Below are 7,875 nucleotides of genomic sequence, written 5' to 3' on the forward strand. Positions count from 1 at the left end.
GGATTTTGTAATAGTTTTATGGAAAGCGTTGTTAGCCTAGGTCACTTATTATGCACCCCATACCCATTCTGTGGGCGGTAGTGGAAAGGGTTACAGAGGCACATAATGGGCTCAGGGACTGAACCCCACAATTCATTTAGCTAAGCAAGTTACAGTCTTGATGAGCTAGTTACAAAATTCAGTATAAGTCGTCATATCATTAATGGGTTCGAGATCGATCACAAGTACAGTTTCTAAATTAAGCAACTGACATATGTGGAGAGCTAGTGTCACAATTGACATGTTTGTCCTGCACACCGCCCCCTATCCAATAGGCAGCGGTGGATAGGCTACTATCACTTAGTTACTACCTACAAATGGAAAACGGTTCCTAATGGAAAGCGTATTACACAATTTTTCTAAATATCTTCTGATGTGGGTGCTGATTTCTCAATTTGTGTACCTAATACCTGAAGGCTTTTCTACAGTTCCTTGTAGATTTTATACCAGTCAGGACAATGAGTAGGGGCTCTGAGTATAATTGCGTTTAATACACTATTCTTATATCTGTCTGACCATTAATACACATTCCAGTGTTGGTGGGTTTAGTATAATCTTCTGTGGTGAAAGTTGTCTTAGGTTCTCACGTTGACATGGAGGAAAGGGAGAGTACCATCGATGCCTAGTTAATGGGTAAAGTTAAGCACTGAGTTGCGGATAAGTAGATCCTTTAATCGCGACAATTCCAGGAGGGTTTTCACACATACAAATATGTCATCGCTGTATCTTCAATAGATGCGATGTTTCCCTATGGTATTTTTGTGTTTTTAATACAACAAAAATTAATTATTATAATGTTTCGATTATTTCTGAGCCCCATTATTTCCGAGTGGGCCCAAAAATTTATTCCCCTAAATAAATGCACATTATTATCATTATGATTGACTAAATCTAGTCCTTGCAGGCGAGATCAGTTGTGAACGCCAGCTAGCGCACAAGTACAAGAGCGCCCAAAATTAACACACAAGACATGTAGAGACAGGCGTGTAGCTTCTGACTTTGCTTGTATTATTATTACATGTTAAGCGTTTACTCTTAATACATATTATTATATACAAGTATAACTATTACACAGTAAATGTAAAGGAGTCCACCCAAAAATTGGCCACATTCAAGTATTTTGTGCGTTCGATCATGTTTGTGGGCCTGTCGGCAGAGGAGAACACTATCAACTGGCTGGTCAACAGTGGCCATAAGGTACAGCTTACGCCATCTTTTGACATCAAATTACACTTATAACAAATTACCCCACAAAATACAACTAGCGCCATCTAGTTTTTTTCCAACGCACTACAAATAGCCAAACAGCAACCCATAAGGCGAGTTGTTGTGCTCGGGTAGGAGGTTCCAAGCTCCGCCCACAGATGGTATGGGGTGCATAATAAATGGCATATCATTTGGTAGAAGCTGTTTGTTGACATTCACACAACAGCCAATCACAGGAAGGGATCAGCTAAAGGCTCCATCCACTTAATAAATCACCTTTATTCCGCACACCATCCTTGCTTATGACATTCTGCTTCAACTTTAATCTACATAAAAAGTAAAGGGTTAAGTATTTAAAAGCATTAATAAAGTGATAATTAAATACTGCAGGATGTAACGAGTGTTACAGAAACATGGGCTGGCTACCTAGCTTGTGACGTCATCAGTGGGGGTTGCCTGACGCGAATAATATCGATGATACAATGCTTCGTTCTCTTACTGGACGCGATTATTCAGTTAGATGGAAATTTCTATCTTGTACAAAACGAAGAGGTTGCGTTTGAATAAAGATATTGTTGTGCAAAAAGACGTATTTCTTAGTTTGCATTTAATTATAGAAAGAATGTTGGCATTCCCAGCAACAGCCAATCACAGGAAGGTATTTGCTAAAACTCCGTCTCCTTACTGACGTCTTCAAGAGCTACACACAGATCTAGCTTATGACTTTCTGTTTCATCTCTTGTATATAAAAAATATGAATATTTCGGTTACTATGATTATTAAAGGGATGAGATTATAACAGTTGTTACACAAAATGGCTAAATTTTGCCATCAAAGAGAGCTCATAGTGGATTTTGTAATAGTTTTATGGAAAGCGTTGTTAGCCTAGGTCACTTATTATGCACCCCATACCCATTCTGTGGGCGGTAGTGGAAAGGGTTACAGAGGCACATAATGGGCTCAGGGACTGAACCCCACAATTCATTTAGCTAAGCAAGTTACAGTCTTGATGAGCTAGTTACAAAATTCAGTATAAGCGTCACATAATTAATGGGTTCGAGATCGATCATAAGTACAGTTTCTAAATTAAGCAACTGACATATGTTGAGAGTATTGGAAGATATTCTTGTGCTGCACCCAGATTTTGCCAGTGGAGGCTAATAGATCAGCATTAAGTATTTTGTTCTCTCCTAATTCCATGTATGACTGGCCATCCTGTGAGGTGAGGATGTTGGATGAGCTTGTAGCTGGTTTTTGATCTACACTGTGTGGTCCTTTATACAGAATAGGGAAGCAGCACATTGCTGTGTATACCTAAACATGTTTAAAAATACATTGTTTGAGAGGAGTTTTGTAGAAACTGGTAAGAGTAATTATAATATAATGTGTCCATGATTCAGTGCTTACCTCTTGTGAAAATTGCTTAGAGTTGTTTAGTCAGAGTTGATTTGTTTTTTGTATTGAGGCTGGTATTTTCTAAATTGATTCCATGTACAGTATGTCTAACCATCCTGTGAGATGGGAGTATTAGATAAACTTATAGCTAGTTTTTTATCTACACTGTGTAATATTCCATATAGAATAGGGTAGCAGCACATTGCTGTGTATACCAAATCTTCTTAATAAAAAAAATCAGTAATAAAGATTTTAAATTATAGTTTGTATTATTACAAATACAGTACTGTATTATCCTTATTAAATCATGTTGACCATGAATCATTAAGATCTCATGTTGATATGTAATACAAGTCATATTTCTTTTGAACTGCTAATCCATGCTAATCATTCATTAAATTGTGCATTATGTCTCAATTTTTCACTTCCTTGGATATACTGTACAGTACAAAAAGATAGGATAAAAATAAACCAGTAATATTTCTTTCATTATATTTTTCATTTAAATAACTGCATCAATATTTTTACAGCTGACAGGATTTGTTTTCCCATACAGGTGCATTATTTGTTAAAAAAAATTTGGTTTATTGTTACACACAATGGTGCTACATAGCCTTCCCAGCTTGGTGCCTTCTTTTAATACTTACTGATTAAAAAAGAAATAATAAATACATTTTATTCAGGAAAAGTACATACAGTTGATTTACAAACATAATGTTGGATTTATAGGCAGAGCTAGTACATACAATACCTAAAGCCACTAATACTCATAGCATTTCGGGCAAGGTGTGGGGGGAAAAAAACACAGACTAAAACTTAATAGTAATCGGGATTAGGTATAAATTGTGTTGAAAGAAGGAATAAAAAATACATAAAGGGGGTTAACATAGCATAAATCAGCAATTGCACATGTTGGTGAACAGCGTTGTTTAAAAAATAGCAAGACATGAGTTGACATTTAGGAGGTAAGTTAGGTTACATGGAGTTAATTAGGCAGTACTTGGTTTAACTCTTAAACTGGTTGAGAGAGGTACAGCCTTTGACATGATTCGGGAGGTCATTACACATTCTGGGTCCCTTGATTTGTAGAGCACTTCTAGTTTGGTCACACACAGCCAAATTGAGTAACAGGAAGAGGTCTTGGACACAAATTTGTTCCATGCTAAATGTAGAGGAATCAGCTGAGTATTCCTCAAATAAAATAAGTTGCCTCAGCTTATAAGGTAAATAAAGTAAGCATTTCTCAAATAAGTAGCTGCCTCACCTCACTGCCTTACTGCTACATAGCCTTCCCGGCATGGTGCCTTCTTATGATAATTACTTGTTCCACACCCAAATTGTATAACAGGAAGAGGTCTTGGACCCCTACTTCCCTCTCTCGTTTTTCATAATCTATATAGTCATAATTATAGCTTTAAGTATTCAATGAATAAAGTTTGTGACATTTTTACCCTTCTCCTTACCTAACATCATTTGTGCAGCATATTTTTATTTTATGTCTCTCCCAGATTTAATTTCAAAATAAAACCAAACTAAATAAATTAGAAATGGGTATGTATAGCTAAGGTACACCCTTACTACTATGTGAACTAGGGCATTTGGTGATAGTAAATGATCCATCAGGCAGGGCTCATCACCTTCTCTCATATTTCATGTTCACCAGTGTTTATTTACTTAATAACTACTGGTATAATATCTTGCTATGATAAAACTAATTCTACTATCATCAAACACATATTTACTTCAAGTTTCAAGCAGAGAATGCATATATAACTAACACGAAGGACTACTCTTCACTAGATTCACCAGCTATAATATTTTGGTCATGTTCCAATATCATAAATCGATCCCAGTGTTATGTAGTAGAGAAAAAATGACTTATATCCAGTTTACGTAAAGCTACGAGTGGTCGAAACCACACTTAAATCCCGGAATGAACTTATGAAGGTTTTTCCACTTAGGGTTGTTAATTGAATACGGACGTAGCCGCCACGAAGGCGCTAAGACGGAAAACGCTCTTAGCTAAGAGGAAAAACCTTCGTAAGTACCTTCCTGAATCCGGCCCCTGGTCCCCAGGCATATATGCAACTGAAAACTCTACACACCAGAAGTGACTCGAAGCCATACTGCCAGGAGCATTATACAACTGGTGTACAGGAGACCTTAACCACTCGACCATCAAGACCGTACAAAAGATGATGGTAGCCGAGGCTATTTGCCCAGCATCCCGACGGCACTATGATGGTAATCTTGGGAATAAGTATTTTATCAAATCACCTTATTTTTGGGGCCACGTGAGCAACTCAAATTAAGTTAGGGTCTTTTAATTTGTCCTTATACAATTTAATAAATAAATAGGCTTTCCTAATGTGACGATGTCTATTGAATTTTGTAACTAGCTCATCAAGATTGTAATTTGCTTAGCTAAATAAATTGTGGGGTTCAGTCCCTGAGCCCATTATGTGCCTCTGTAACCCTTTCCATTACCGCTCACAAGATGGGTATGGGGTGCATAATAAGGGAACTAAACCAGCCCTCCTTAACATCTTTATATTATGATAATCACATCAACATATCAGCATTAAGATCAGTGTGAAATTCCTGTTTTGGCCAGAATGTCTACCACTGCATGAGTGGACTTTGTAATGTTTCTTTTCGGCAGCTTTATTTCCTCAGTTTCCGAACTGGTTTCTTTAGCTTGTATGTTGTAATAAACTATTCCAACATTTACACTTGTTCTTCCATGTGAAGATTTAACAAAATATTGTGCTTGCAAGGGTGATAAAGTTCAGCCCCGGCAAGACTCAGTCTTACTCCATAGTTCCACCTTTGTGGGACCGGTACAAGCCTAACTTGTATATATACACTGGCTGCCTGTCCCCTACACAATGATTTATCATTAACTATTATATACAGTATGCCCGGCTAAAGCGAACACAGTACAGTTTCGTCATAGGAGATTCCTAGATTGGAATTCACTACCAAATTTCAATATATCAAAGTATTTTTAGTGTTAAATGCTGTTATTTTATGCATTATTTGTTGTTTTAATAATATTACGGCCATCTCAACAAAGAACAGTACATCCTAAGCAGACGTTATATAATGATATTCTCTACAGTAGATAAACGAAAATTAATTGTTATCTAATACCAGAATAGTATAAAAGCTTATCATAATAAGTCAAGGGATTTGTGGATCAGTGTTTAAAAGGGATTCGGAAGTAATAATGATACAGCTGATGCCATCTGTCGGCAGAAGAGAACACTATCAACTTTTTTTTTTTTTTCTTTTTAGCAGGGATAATCCTGCGCGGGCCCTAAGCCTCTGGCTGGCCCACTAAGTGATGCTCGTTTCTGTTTTACCTGGGCGGAGGATGAGTATGTATGACCCGTATGGTCGCTTCAGTAAGATTTTGCCATATGTGTTTAACAACTTCCTCCATGCTCTGTTGAATCGAAGGTGAAATCTTAACGGGTTTGTAACTGTGCACTGTGTTAGATAATGTTCCAGCGGTCTGTCGGGCATTTCTCCACAGTGTTGACATTTCCTCTCACCTTCCGGAACCTGTAAGCCTATTTTCCATGCACATGGGTATCCAAGCCTGATGCGATGTAAGTGCACTTCTGTTGTTCTACTGCCCCCGTTCATCAAACTAAGTGGTTCGTAGTTGGTTGAATTCTTGTACCCACTATCAACTGGCTGGTCAACAGTGGCCATAAGGTACAGCTTACGCCATCTGTTGACATCAAATTACACTTATAACAAATTACCCCACAAAATACAACTAGCGCCATCTCTTTTTTTTCCAACGCACTACAAATAGCCAAACAGCAACCCATAAGGCGGGTTATTGTGCTCGGGTAGGAGTTTCCAAGCTCCGCCCACAGATGGTATGGGGTGCATAATAAATGGCATATCATTGGTAGAAACTCTTTGTTGACATTCTCACAACAGCCAATCACAGGAAGGGATCAGCTACAGGTTCCATCCACTTAATAAATCATCATTATTCAGCACACCATCCTTGCTTATGACATTCTGCTTCAACTTTAATCTACATAAAAAGTAAAAGGTTAAGTATATAAAAGCATTAATAAAGTGATAATTAAATACTGCAGGATGTAACGAGTGTTACAGAAACATGGGCTGGCTACCTAGCTTGTGACGTCATCAGTGGGGGTTGCCTGACGCGAATAATATCGATGATACAATGCTCCGTTTTCTTATTGGACTCGTTTATTCAGTTAGATGGAAATTTATATCTTGTACAAAACAAAGAGATTGTGTTTGAAATAAAGATATTGTTGTGCAAAAAGACGTATTTCTTAGTTTGCATTTAATTATAGAAAGAATGTTGGCATTCCCAGCAACAGCCAATCACAGGAAGGTATTTACTAAAACTCCGTCTCCTTACTGACGTCTTCAAGAGCGACACACAGATCTAGCTTATGACTTTCTGTTTCATCTCTTGTATATAAAAAATATGAATATTTCGATAACTCTGATTATTAAAATTATGAGATTATAACAGTTGTTACACAAAATGGCTAAATTTTTTCATTAAAAAGAGATCATAGTGGATTTTGTAATAGTTTTATGGAAAGCGTGTTATACAATTTTTCTAAATATCTTCTGATATGGGTGCTGACTTCTCAATTCGTGTACCTAATACTTGAAGGCTTTTCTCCAGTTCCTTGTAGATTTTATACCAGTCAGGACAATGAGTAAGGGCTCTGAGTATAATTGCGTTTAATACACAATTCTTATATCTGTCTGACCATTAATACACATTCCAGTGTTGGTGGGTTTAGTATAATCTTCTGTGGTGAAAGTTGTCTTAGGTCCTCACGTTGACATGGAGGAAAGGGAGAGTACCATCGATACCTAGTTAATGGGTAAAGTTTAGCACTGAGTTGCGGATAAGTAGATCCTTTAATCGCGACAATTTCAGGAGGTTTTTCACACATACGAATATATTATCGATGTATCTGCACTAGATGCGAAGTTTCCCTGTGGTATTGAAGGTTTTCTAGTGCTCATATTTAGAGTAACCATGGGTTTTATTTATATTTTTAATACAACAAAAATTAATTATTATAATGTTTCGATTATTTCTGAGCCCCAATATTTCCGAGTGGGCCCAAAAATTTATTCCCCTAAATAAATACACATTATTATCATTATGATTCTAGTCTTGCAGGCGAGATCAGTTGTGAACGCCAGCTAGCGCAC

The sequence above is a fragment of the Procambarus clarkii genome, chromosome 72 (assembly GCF_040958095.1).
Source record: "Procambarus clarkii isolate CNS0578487 chromosome 72, FALCON_Pclarkii_2.0, whole genome shotgun sequence".
Classification (NCBI taxonomy): domain Eukaryota; kingdom Metazoa; phylum Arthropoda; class Malacostraca; order Decapoda; family Cambaridae; genus Procambarus; species Procambarus clarkii.